Raw genomic sequence first — 14,209 nt, forward strand, 5'->3', positions numbered from 1 at the left:
CTCATTTCTTTGTTGAACATTTCTTTTTGTGTTGGTGGCATTGGTGATTGTAATAATGCCTTCTCTTCGCCTTTTGCATTTCCTTCTTGTATGCACGGATTTGTTTCTGGAACATTATTTTCTTGTCTGGGTTGTATTCTTTCCTCCACTCAAGCTCCATCTTCTTGTCCTTTTTCATGGTGCTTAGTAGTGGGGTGCACCATTTTGCCAATGCCCTTTTTTTTGATGCGGTGAATGGTTTTTCTGCGGAGCTTTTATTTATTATTTTTTTGAAAAAATTATTTTTGAAAATTGTATCAGCAATCTATTTCTGAAGTAGCTCTGCTTTCCCGTCTAGGTCAGCCAGCTCTAGTTCTGTAGTTGAGGGTTTGGTCAACTCAAGTTGTTTGAATAGGTTGCTTGCTTTGACGTTTTTTCAGTTTCTTTTGGTGGTGGTTGTGAGTTTGGGGGGCTGGATGCAGACTGAGTTGGTAGTCTGATCACGAATGGGATGATGAGATGGTCGCTCCATAGTATTTGTATCGGTGGTGCCATGGTGATAAGTTTTTCATTTGGCGAATATTGCGTCAAGGCAGTGTCCTGCAGAGTGTGTTGCCCCTTTGACCAGCTGTTGTAGTTTCATGTTTGTAAGTTATCCAATCAATGAGTTTTGTGAATTGGCGTGACTTTCTTCAAACAAGATGTTGAAGTCCCCCAGGATAATTAGATGTTTGTGCTTGATGGCTCTGTTGGTGTTGGCGTCTATGAAGTTATCTATGAAGGTTGCATTGTATGTTTTGTGGTCTGTACCTTTGAATGCTTTTGCAAGGCCTCCTCCTTTTTTATTTTTCCTGTTTACTTGAAGGCATTTGAAGTTGGTTGGGAGGCAGCTTTAGAGTGTGATTTTGTAGTTGTCGTCCAGTCATGTTTCTGTGATGAATAGGATGTCTATGCCGTTGTCAAAGATCTCTAAGTGTTTTGACGTGGATCTTGCGTTTATTAGATTGCAGTGGAGTTTCGAGGTGTATTTTAGTTTGAGTTTTGTTGTTGTTAGTGTCTTCTGATCGGTGTTGAGGTTTCCTTTCAGGTTGATCTCTAGCTGAGTTGTTGGTACAGCTGCATCTGTGTCGTGAAAGAGTTCTTATAGGTTTAGTCTTGGGTTTTTGTTTTCATCAGGTTCTTCCAATAATTGTGGGTGTCGAGTGGAAGTTCCTTTTTGTTTTGGTGATGTAAGGTGTTATTGCGTCGATTATGCTTTTGATATTTCTAGCATTGTCCGTTCTTCTGCGTGGTTGTGTTTTGTTGTCTGCTGTTGCTGATTCTCGCATAGGGTTGGTTCGTTTTGGTGATCTGTTTGCGAGGTATGGAGTTAAGTAGAGGGATTTGTCTCTTCTCAGAGTTGGTTCGGTTGTCGTTCCTGTTTGTGGGAGTGTACTCTGCAGTTGAGTCTTTTTTGCTGTTCCGGTGTGTTTGTACTTTCTGCTCTTTTTCTTTTCCTCGGTATAGGTCGTTTGCGTGGCATTTTGAGCTTGAGAGTTGTTTTGTTCCCATTCTTTTTTTTTTTGTTGATGGCGAGTTTGTTTTTTTGCTTTGGTCTGGCTGTCTTGTGGTGTAGTACTGGGTGTAGGGAATTGTCAGCTACAAGTTTTAGGTCTGTCTGTAGGTGGTCTTCTCAGCTGGTATTGCCGACTTGTTCAGTCTGTCTTGAGTAAGGTAAGGGAGGTTTTTAGGGATATGACGTTGGGAGTTATCAGTGGCTGTCCTTAGTGTGGGTCTCCCTGGAGGAGGTTCACTGCAGTGAGCCTATTAAGTGGGTTTAGGAAGAATAGCTAGTAATTAAAGAGTTGTCCTAATGGGCGTAACTAACAATCACTGTGTCATCTTCTGGGGCCTGAGCTCCTTATCACAGTATCACTCCACAACAATCAGCCAATGATCTCTGTCTCACTCCACAGTGATGCTCTCTGGATATGAGTTGGTTAGTCACATATGAGCGTGCTGTATAGTGGGAGAGGGGCCACAATCAACAATGCAACTTGTAACGGGACACCGCCAGATTTGAGCTTCCAATATAGTGGGAAGGTCTGAGCCTGACCGATATGGGTGTTGTACTAAACACAGGTTTGAGAGACAGGTGACCAAAAGATTAGAATATTAAACACAGCTACATTTGAGAGTCATGTATAGTGGGAGAGAGGCCTACGCCTAACCGGTCAAATGGGTGTTATAAACACAGCTATGTATAAGACGTAGGTGACCAAACAAATTACAGTATTAAACAACTAGATTTGAGAGTCGGGGGGGGGGGCGTGGCTAACCGCCATGTGAAGAGGATGCGTCTTGGGTGAGTTCCGTGCGATGTGCCCACAATAAGCTGCTTTTTACGCACCACAGAAGACCGTGAGCTACCATACTCGTCGCAGACAACATCAGGAAGCTCCGTGCAGAGTTTTGTGACCGAGAATGCCCTGCAGGGTTCAAGACACCTTGCAAAGTGACACCACGGAGCAGCGCCCAAAATGGCGACTCCCATGCACCAGCCTGCGTAACATTGCGAGTGCCAAAACTGTGCTGCGGCTCCAGCCCATTACATGCAGAGTGGACCAGAGACCCACGAACGGTGACGAGGCCGAGGGGAATGCCCGCACTGCCCTGATTTGGGAGTGGGGCACTCAGAGATCCGGACTGGCTGAGGATCTCGGCGTAAGAGGCAACATCCGAGGAGCGTGGAGAGGTGGAAGAGTGAAGGCGGCGCTGTGCCCCGTCTGCTGCGAGTTGGGCCTGCAGAGGAGCGAGGGCGCCCTGAGACGGCGGAGCAGCTGCTGGGGACCTACTCCGAGCAGAGGGACGGATGAGGCGCCGGAAAGCCGAGGCAAGCGAGAAACAGAAGAGGTGAGCAGTGGGGGAGAGAGCCTGGTGCACTAACCGCGCACCGGGGACCCGCTGTCTAGGTGCTACCCGTTCCCCCCCCCTCACCCCCCCAATGTTGAGCGCACACACCGGGAACGGCAACGAGGATCAACTTGGGGCACTGAGGAGGGTCGCAGCGCGAATAAACGCTGACAACCGAACGGCCTGCCCGAGACGCCGGTAAGCAGCGTGCTGTTTGAACTGGCCCCCTGTCTCCTGGGACCCAGCACATGCCCCAGTGGAGATAGGAGCCACTCTGCATGAATTAGACCCCTGAAACGGCCTTAGCAGGGCAGACAACCTTAAAAGAGCACAGAAGGGCTGCAGGGCCCATAAAATGGGACCTTGCCATTTACCCCCCCCCCCCCTTGGAAGGAGCACGCATTACCCCACAATAACGCTAACCTCACCGCCAATGCAAGCCTACACCTGGCACAACTAAAACCTCTTCAGCCTGGCTGTGATGGCCTCGAAACGGGCAAGGGCCAAACGGTGCCAAACCACCATGGACACCTATACTGCCGGAGGGGCCACAGGACCTGAAAACACAAAAGAGACAGCCGCAGAAGCGCGGCCTGATCCCTCCGAAGCGACAGCCGAACCAAGCAACTTAGATCTTAGAGGCCATCAAGATGTTTCAAACAACAATGGAAAATAAAATCGACGCAGTGGCCATAGATCTGGGCCTACTGCGACAGGACGTTCGCTCCTTAGCCTGCAGGACTGAAACACGAAGTCCAGGTCCGAGAAAACACTGAGGCTAAAACGCAGCTCGTAAAAGATGTGAACATGCTGCAGCAAAGAGTGCAGAACCTGGAGGACAGGGCTGAGGAGGCCAAAGGGCGGGCACGCCGGAATAACATCAGACTTTTGGGCTTGCCGGAGGGCATCAAAGGATCTGACCCCCCCCCCCAAACTACGTGGAGAACCTCTTGATACAGGAGATAGGTGCTGAGAAACTCTTGCAAGGCTTCACAATCGAAAGAGTCCATCAATCACTCTCTCACCAAAAGACCACCCCCTGGTACTCCGCCTAGATCGGTGATAGAAAATGTGTTTAACTACAGGGACCGAGAGACTATTCTGGCCTACTCTAGATTGGGAGGCCAAATCCAGAGAGACTCTGCGAAAATAGCTATCTACCCGGACTACACCTTCCAGGTCCAAATGAAGAGGGCACAATTCATCTAAACCAAAGCCAGTATGAAAAAAGCTGGACTGAGTTACATGCTCTTATACCCGGCTCGACTAAAGGTGATACATAACAACAAGGCCCTTCTGTTTGACACCCCCGCAGAGGCCCGAGAATGGATGGATGGGGAGCAGATCCCAGATGCTGATGAGAAAGGGCGAAAGCCGCGGTGAGTCGCATTACAAAAGGCTGCACGCAGGACCTTTAACCCATAACAGCTCACGAACAAAATGACTGAAGTTCAGCGCAGCTGGAACGATTCCCTATAGAGCGACACTGAAGACGAACAACCCTCTACCACCAGAAGTTATTGGGGTGTATATATATACCCACCCGTAGGGCGCCAGGAGACCATGTACGGTCAAACGGAGTAGAAACGGGATAGTCATAATGGGGGAAACCTTGCTGGACCTGTTCTTAGTTTGGGGAGTTTAAAGTTATTGGGGGGGAGGGAAAGCGGGAGTTTGCACTAAAGTTGGGGACTTGAACGGAGAAACACCAAGACCACACAGAGCTTTCATAAACAACATGTCGAAAGAACAGCCTCAGGAGATGCCACGCTCAAATGTCCAATCATCCAGCACCCATGGCTGACAAAATTAAAATTGACATGGAACGTCAGAGGCATGAATTGTTTTGTCAAGCAACGCCGCATCTGCGCATATCTAAAAAGGTGCAAGATTGACCCACCTAAATGCTCAAAAACTTGAAGCAATAGCCAAGACATGGCGGGGAACTTTAATGGGATCCTCTTACTGCTCCTATGCTAGAGGGGTCCTGATCTGGATCAACCCGACCATCCCACTCAAATTAATAGGCACCAAAACGGACAACGAGGGCAGGATGGTGTTAGCACACGCACCATAGAGGGAAAAGAGGTATGTCTAATCAGCACCTAACCACGACGCAACAGTCTTCTTTCACTCACTATACTCGCGGCTTAGCCCCTACAGAGAGAGCACCATGGTATGGGGGGGGAGACCACAACTGCACGCTTGACCCCCGAAAGGACAGATCAGATAACAAGCACACCCGCCCATCCCCTCCTGCCAAAATATTAGCTACACTAACGCAACAGCTCCTACTCCAAGACCAGTGGAGGGAACAGCACCCGGAACAACGGGAATACTCCTACTCCCCGCTGCATGCAGTCCACACCAGGCTAGATTACATATTTGAGAGCAGAGACCAACAAGCCACGTTTGGTGACGCACACTGTCTGCCCAGGGTGCTATCTGACCATTCTCTGTTAGCAATTACCTGGGAAGTGTTCCCACCCAGGCCTCCGATTCCTACTTGGAGGCTCAGAAGCGAGGCTCTGCTTGACACAGCTTTCCGCGAGCATATAAGAGAAAGCACAGTGGAATACGGCCAGACAAACATAAACAGTGTGCGACACCTAGGTACGGTATGGGAGGCATACAAGGTGGTCATGAGGGGAGAAATGATTGCAACCGTGGGAGGTGTCCAGAGATCCATCACAGCCTCATTGGAACTCACTGAAATAGAGCTGGGAGATTTGGAGGGGAGGGCCGACTCAACCCCAAAACACTTGCAGAGGGAGATTGAGCATAGACAAACTTGCCTAACACAGTGGGAGACCCTGGGGAAATTAAGTTGCGCAAAACACTTTGAGAGAAGCCACACCCTAGGGGATAAACCAGGGAAACTATTAGCATGGTTTTATAAGAGGGAAACCCCCCAGACACCTATTTGTCACATTCGCAAACCAGATGGCACCACAGCACACACGCAGGTAGAAATAAACTGTCTTCTGAGTTTTATCAAGACCTCGACTCCAGCTCCACATCCCCTACGGACATCGAAATAGAAGATGTCTTGGACATCATTAAGCTACCCAAATTAGACACGCAGATGGCAGAAGCCCTGGACGAGCCCATCACCTCTGATGAGGTGCTGGCAACCATTGGATCCCTGCTGTCCGGGAAATCTCCAGGCACGGATGGCCTCCCGGGAGAGTTCTACAAGATATACTAGGAGACCCTAGCTCCATTACTGGCCCAAGTGTTCAATGAAGCTTACGAAAATGGCACCCTCCCAGAAACCATGAGGGAAGCTGTTATTATTCCCATACTAAAACCCGGGAAGGACGGGGCGGAGTGCGGCTCGTATAGGCCCCTCTCCATGTTAAACGTAGATAACAAGATCCTAACGGCCCTGCTGGCGAAGAGATTGCGTAGAGTAGTCCCCCTACTGATCCACCAGGACCAGACTGGCTACGTGCCTGGGCGCTCCATCACAGAGAACCTGCGCAGGTTGCACCACGTTATATACAGCACCGAAAACGGGCCTCAGAAATGCGCAGTGGTGTCCCTAGATGCTACCAAAGCCTTCGATTCAGTACAGTGGAAATGGCTATACGCCACCTTGATGAAAATGGGGATAGGGCCTTCCTTCTTGAAATGGACCCAGCTTGTATACACTAACCCCACTGCCAGGGTACGCATGAATAAAACATACTCCAACAGATCGTCCCTCCACAGGGGCACGCAACAAGGATGCCCGCTATCCCCCCCATGTTATATATCATGGCCATTGAACCCTTAGCAGCTTACCTATGGCAGGAATACGGGGATGGGGGCATAGAGATAGACGGCGTGACCCACCTCATCTCATTGTACGCCGGCGACACACTTCTATATCTACACAACCCTGAACACCTACTGCCATATATCCTAGAGACTTTAGACGGATTATTCAGGTACACGGGGATCCAGATTAATAAGGACAAGTCTTGCCTCTACCTTCTCGCTGCACTATGCGGCAACAAATCCGGATCTCCTCCTTATCCTACTCTGGGTCCCGACTGGCGCACTACAAAACAGCCCATACCTGATTAAACTGGAGACACAGCTTTGGAGACGTGCCTGCAGGACAGTGAGCGTAGAAGACCCGTACTGTCCACAAATCCCCATAGCAGCAATCATGGCAAACAGACCCTGGGGACAAATGAAACGCGTAGCCAGTGGGAACCCCACAGCGTGGCGAAACTGGGGGACCTGATACATGAACAAGAGACCCTAACGTTCGCTGAACTCAACGAGGCCACGGGACTGCCGACAGGGCAGTTTTTGCTCCATAGAGCAGTGGTGCGGAGAATGGTGGACAGATGGCCAGACGTTACAAACCCGGTAACAGAGCACGAGGTCATCGAAACCATGCTAAACACCGCTGAAGGGGGTCATGAAACCTCACGACTTTATGGGGCACTAATGGAGGGCACGACCAGAAACTAACTCAAATGCAGGGCGAAGTGGAAGAAAACTGGGCCTAGAATTTGATGACAAGGAATGGGAGAAAATAACCCACTATCATAAAAAGATCTCCAGGAACGCCTGCTTGCAACTCATACAGTTCTATATCACTAATAGAGCATACCTCACACCAGAAGCCATCTCAAGGTTCTGGGGAGCGAGAACCCAGGTATGCCCCAAATGTAACAAACCTAGGGCAGGAATGTCTCGCATGTTCTGGGGATGTCCAGTGATATGAGCCTTTTGGGCGCAAGCTGCGGCAAAAGTGGCAGGAGCGGGCATCGACGTGGAGGTGCAAACACCGGCGGTTTGCATCTTGGGCAGATACAAACGAAGCAGGAAAAACAAGCCTCTGAATAAGCTCAAGGACTTAATATACATAACAGCGAAAAGACGAATAGCCATGGGATGGAAAAGCCCGAAAAACTCAAGCATGGCACAGTGGTGGGGGGGGTATCTCTTGAGGTGGGTGGCGGCCGAAACCGGAGCATGGGAGACTGCACTACAAGAACAGAGGCTAGACACCAGTGGAGACCTGCACCGGTGGGTGGCGCTCACAGTGCCATTGCTCCATACCAGCGCGGTGGACGCTACCCCAGACGAAGCAGGCAGCCCAGGCTCGAAAGCTGGCACAATGAGGATTGATGGACAAACAGTGGTCTTTGCGGGGGGGAGGGGTGGTGGAAGGAAGGGGGGAATTAAAGATGAGCGAATTATGAATATTGCATTGATAATGTTGTAAGTTTGGTTATACACTGTTAAAACTAATAAAGACATACATTTTAAAAAAAACTAGATTTGAGAGTCCTGTATAGTGGGGGAGAGGCCTACGCCTAACAGGTCAAATAGGTGTTGTACTAAAAACAGTTAGGTTTAATGGAGTGATGGTGAGGAAGGCAGCAGGGGTGTTTATTATTAAGGTGTTGTAGATAGATTTGAAGTGGTTAGGCCTTCAGGGTAGAGTAATTGCTCTACTCCCCACCTAGACCACTCCTACCTTACTGGTCCTGGTCGTTGCTGGTTGACGGCTGGCCACTGGTTTCCCCTGCTGAGACTTTCTAGAGCCGCCTATGTTGGAGCCGCACTTTGCCTTTGGACCTTTAGCCACAGGGGCTGCCGGGCATAGGGCTGCCCTTGGAGGGTCACTTATGTCTTAGATGAAGAACCAATTGGGAGCAGAGGGAGGTCTAGGAGGCGGGAGGAGGAGGAATAACAGGACGTGGGATTGGGCTGGAGAGGGAGGCTACTGGGAGTGTATACGGGTCTGGGGGACCTCACAACCAGTGCATATTCAGAAAAAATGGATGCCCAGGGGGCCACAACACTCACCGGGGTCCCGGGATGGAAAATGCCCAGAGCGCATGCAGAGCGGCTGGGTAGGCCTGGCTGCTTTATTCCAATCCGGGCCAGAGGGCAGTCTAGGAGGCGGGAGGAGGAGGGATAACACTGAAGTGGGATCGGGCTGGAGATGGAGGCTACTGGGAGTGTGTACGGGTCTGGGGGACCACACAAACAGCGCAAATTCAGAAAAAATGGATGCCTAGGTGGTCAAGGGGCCACCGCACCCACCAGAGTCTCTGGATGAAAAATGTGACGACATCCTCCTCAAATATACCACGACAAATAACAGCTGCATCGACATCCTTGTGTTATACAGAGCTCCCTCACTGCTATCAGACTTTAACAATGAAATCATCCAATTGTCAAACAACTTGAGGGGACCTAACTCAGGAACCCTACTATTAGGGGACTTTAACAGATGGAGGTGCAATGACAACGAAGCACTGACATTGGAAAAAGGCCTAAGTGCTATCGACTTCATAGTTAACAACAACGATCCCAATACAGCAAAGGGTAATCGGTTGGACTAGGTGATAACTTGCAACTTAGACTTCACAATGCACAAGACCACACCTTGTATATGGTCCGACCATTACAAAGTGGAATTAGTAATGACCTCGCAAAACGGCCTATAAAAAGAAAGAACGATCATAAAAAGACATGCAGCAGAATGCTTTAAAAAATCATCCCAAACCTGTTAGAACAGTGCATACAAAATATCATGTCATGTACCTCTGAGGCTGATTCATGTGATAAAATTGTAGAAACATACAATACACAAGTTCAAGAACTAGTAGACCAGATGGCCCCAATGAAACGCCAATTCGTTAGAGCAAACACAAATCATCAAGTGGTTTAACCCACGTACAACAAGCTTAAAGAGGGGAAAAAAGAAGAATGGAAAATAGGTGACTGAAGGCAATAGAGAAACAATATAAAGAAAGGATTAAAGAGGCAAAGATAAACTTATTTTAATGAACAGATCTCAGCAGCCACTAATTCAACAAGTAAACTATTTCTGATCTTAAAATCATTAGAAAAACCTAAGTCCGTCACCTCCCTTTTCCACCATCACAAGAAGATTGTGAAAAGGTTCAGGAGGCCTTCAGCAATAAAATTCGAGAGGCAATAAGTCCCATGTAGGTTCTAACTAAACCTCACAAGAACCCAACACACACAGAAAATGAAAAATGTGACTTCAGCCCTGTCACCATCGAGGACATGAATACCCTTCTGACAACCGAGACAGACTGCGTGTGCAGAGAACATACTGCCACCTAAACTTATGTCAGAAAATGACATCTTTGCACGCCTGCTCACAAGGATGGTAAACGCATCCTTTAGAGATAGCAAGATGCCAGAGTCCATTAGTCACGATCATTCCGCTGGTATAAAAAAACAGGACTTCGCCCCATCAATAACACATTTTTTGTTGAATATCATGGACAAGTCGGCGACCTCCCAACTCCAAACATTTGTAGAAGCCAAGGATCTCCTCCATAAACAGCAATCGGGCTTCAGAGGGTCACATAGCACTGAAACTGCCTTGCTGGACCTCCAAACCCACATGCTGTGCATTACGGAAGGGGGGAAAAGCGGGCCTGCTGATACTTGTTAGGCAAGATTGCATGTAGTACCCTTTGGGTGCACTACAATAACGTTGACCTCCTGGCAGTAGGGACAATTTGGTAAAAGTCTGGCCTACACAGGTTGGTAGTGTGGCTGAACCAGGCTTATCTCAAGAGGGTTTATGGTCAATGCATCGATTTCAAATGCATCGAATGCCTTTCCATCGAAATGCTATCTTTTACACGTAAAAGTGCATTTCCATCAAAACCAGTCCATCGAATTTCAAAATGAACAAGTTTAGATGGATATGCATTTTTAAATGTAAAAAACAGCATTTCGAGGCATTTTTTTTGTAACGTTAAAACGTTACATGGAGCTGTCCAGTGCTGAAATCTTCAAAGGATTTTGGCACTGGCCAGCTCCATGTAACGTTGCATTTTTTTGTGGGGTCCCTCCCAATCTCTCCCAAAACAGCCCCCCCCCTAACCCAACACAACCCCTAAACCTAATTATAACCCTTGCCCTACACCTTAACCTAACCCTAATTCCAACCCTTGCCTTACCCCATACCCTAACCCTAATTTTAAAATAAAAAATCCATTGAATTTCCATCGAATTATATTCAGTGAAAAGGCATTTCGATGGAAATGCTTTTCGTTGAATAGAATTCGATTGAAAGGTCTTGGATGCCTTGGATTTCGATGAAAAGACTACATTCCCTCAAGAGGGGTCAATATCAGCAGTAATGTTGTGACAGTTTCACAGTACAGTTATCCAAATAAACTCTTACACTCAAGGTTTATTGATAAAACAATTATTAATTTATTTCAGTCAGTTGTATAAGCCTTCTTCAGAAGGGAGGAATATATATAAAACTTATAATAATACACTTCAAAATACACTGTTTCTCTAAATCAGATGATACCCATTGGGGATGGCACACAGACACTTTCTACACCCTCCGGTGACTTAAATAGCCAGGGCACTGTGGACAGTGATTCATCACTGGTACGTTTAGAGCAATACTGACTTTGGTGCAAAGGTTAGATGGTGGAATAAAACAAAGGTTAACACAAATTTAATCAATCATAGTACTTTTTGAAACCTTCCAATGTAAAATAAGTTTAACCCTTTCCTGGGGAAAAAATAAAGAACAGAGTCCGAGGTAAAGAGTCACTCGGGGAGCCAGGACAGCCAATGTCAATTGCACAATGTCTAGCAGATCTGAAGATCCATCTTTGTAGGTAGGTAATCAGTCTTGCACAATGTTGTTAGAAATGTTTGTAGAAAATAGAACACTTGAAGGGCCACAAGCTGGGATGCTTGTGAGAGGCAAAGCTTTAGCAACTCTGCAAGGTAACCAAGCCGGGTCTCAACTGAGAGCAAGTAATGCTACACAACAAGAGGTAAGTTCTCTTAGCCTGTACAGTACCTCTGGTTAGAAGAAATGGTTCCGGCTGTCTCCTGTTCCTGTACAGCTCTGCAGATCCTGTTGTTCCTGAGCCTCGGTGGTGTGGACAAGAGGGAAGACGTCTGGGGACTCCTGGTCTGCAATAGGACGGTCAGCGGCAGCAATGGCAACACTGCAGTTCTCGGATACCACTTCAGACTTTCCTTGCTTCTGGGGTCCAGCGCACTGTTGAGGTGGCTCAGGCTTGGTCAGTCCTGCATCAGGGAAGACCAGAGGATCTTCCTAGCACTCGGGTCCGACTTAAAAGCAATGCACTCTATCTATCTGGTGTTCCTCTCCCTGGCACTTTGGTTCCAGCAGCAGTGGAAGGACCGCTAGCTCTGAGATGATGTCCAGATGAGTACACTTTGGAGTGGATTGGTCTCACCAACCCAACGGGAGAAGTCGTCCTTGCAGGGCTTCTCTAGTCGAGGCAAATTCGGAGCTTCAGCACGGCAGCAGGGCTTCACCGGGCAAACCAACGGTCCAGGAGTTGCAGCAGGCATCTCTTCCAAGTTCTTCTTCAGATTCCTTTGTCCAGTGGTCGACTCTGCCTTTCAAGACAAAAAGCCTTGCCTTTTATTCAGGTTTCTCCCATTCATTTGCAGCCTAGCTGTCAATCGCACAGCAGGGTGGCTGTCCTTGCTGGAAAGCCAGCCGGCCAATCACATTTGGGTGTATTCCTGTAACCAAGGGGATTAAGCACAGGGAGTTTCGGGCACTTCCCTCACTTCCTCTACCTGCCAGACATACTGCAGCCAGAGGCGGGCTTCACTTGTGAATCCCGCCAAAGACAAAACAAACAAAGGAACCAAACCTGGTTTGGCACGCAGTAAATCTCAAGAAGGACCTTTCCAACAAGAAATGGCAAAAAAAAGAAGGGTGGCGCCATTTTGATGAAATGGGCACCATCGGTGCCTTACTGCAGCTGTGAACGCAGCCCGAGGTAAAAACACACAATGGTAGAAAAAAGTAAACCACTGCCGCCAGCCATTAATTGTAGAAAGGGTAACATAAAAATGCTACATGAGAAACTAGACAAAGGGGATACTAAGTAACCCCTCCAGCACCCTATGGTAAGATAGTGTGTGCTGGGTCTAGAAAGTTACAAAAGGTAAGTAAAGTCAATTTCACTTCACTGCCCTTGGAAACGGTAGTTTCACCAAGAGAAGGCATTAAACCTTTGGGAAATATAAAATAATTCCCTGTGCCACTGCACTGAAGGTGATGTGTGCCACAATGTAAAGATGATGCCTATGGAGTTTGTCAGACTCCACAACCAAACGAAACACAGATACTAAATCACATTAAAATGATATAAAAGATAAAAAGTCCTAAAGTCCAGAAAAAGAGTTGGGGGGGGGGGGGGTCTCTAAGGTAGAAGGGAATTGGCACATTTTTGAGAATTCACCCCAACAATACTACTGGATCAATCTGCCACATTTGATTTGTTGGACCTTCAACAACTACAATGGGTTCTAGAAAGCTTGGGTAACTGTACCAAAGACGTTACAGGGTGGATGATCTCTTTCATTTCAGACCGAAGATCTAAAATACAGTGAGGGTGGGGGGGATGAATCCTCTCATTCAATACCCATACACTGTGACATATCACAAGGGGCCAGTTTGTCCCTACTGCTGTTTTATTTGTACCTTTAGGTGTTTCTGCACAGTGCTTAACAACATAGGAGCCTATTTCACCAACTACACAGACGACAATCAGCTGGTGGTAGAGCTGAATGGTTGTTATTACACTGAGAACAGCAGGGTGGCAAACATATACAACATCATAGAGGCCTGGATGAAAGCCAACTGGATGTGCCTGAACGGTAGCAAAACCGAGCTGATGACATTCGGTTCTCATCAAGCACGGGCTAATTAAGCCAGGAATACTCGACCTTTGAGATCAAAGCCTCCCACATCCTGGTCTTAGAAAAAGTAAAAACACTTGGGATATACCTGGAAGCGTCACTGGGTGCAGAAGCGCATGTCACCCACTTGAACAAAAACTGTCGGTACTACCTGAGACTGTTAAAACACATCAGACCGTACCTGAGCAAAAAGAACGGCTGACCATTGCAAGGTCCACGAACCTTTCCAGGTTAGACTACAGAAATGCCCTACTGATGGGAGCAAGCAAGGGCTGTATAGCTTGGTGTCAAATCATCCAAAACCACGCAGTAAGAATCGCTGGACAGAAAGCCAGAAGGGATCACATCACAGCAGGCAGGAAAGATCTTCACTGGATAGCTCTTGAGGACAGGTTCACCTTTAAAATCCTGAGTATGGTACACCGCAGCGTTTTTGGAGTAGCACCTGCCTACCTGAAAGAACAGATCACCGTTTACACCCCGGGTCGATCTCTGAGATCTGAGGCGCATGGACAGATCGTACGGATTGCTGCTAAAAGAGCGAATGGACTATGACAATTTCCCGTAAAAGTGTCTCAGACCTGGAACGGATTATCGACTTCTCCAAGACTTGTGGAAAATG

At 47.8% G+C, this 14,209-nt stretch overlaps 1 protein-coding gene across 2 annotated transcripts in view; it reads left to right on the top strand.

The window, feature by feature from the left end:
• The window catches only part of KRI1 (KRI1 homolog), a 352,880-nt gene that overhangs the window by 176,385 nt on the left and 162,286 nt on the right, over positions 1–14,209 (top strand). The gene's annotated exons all lie outside the window — the stretch shown is intronic.

Source organism: Ambystoma mexicanum, chromosome 3q, assembly GCF_040938575.1.
Source record: "Ambystoma mexicanum isolate Mex_15411 chromosome 3q, UKY_AmexF1_1, whole genome shotgun sequence".
Lineage (NCBI taxonomy): Eukaryota > Metazoa > Chordata > Amphibia > Caudata > Ambystomatidae > Ambystoma > Ambystoma mexicanum.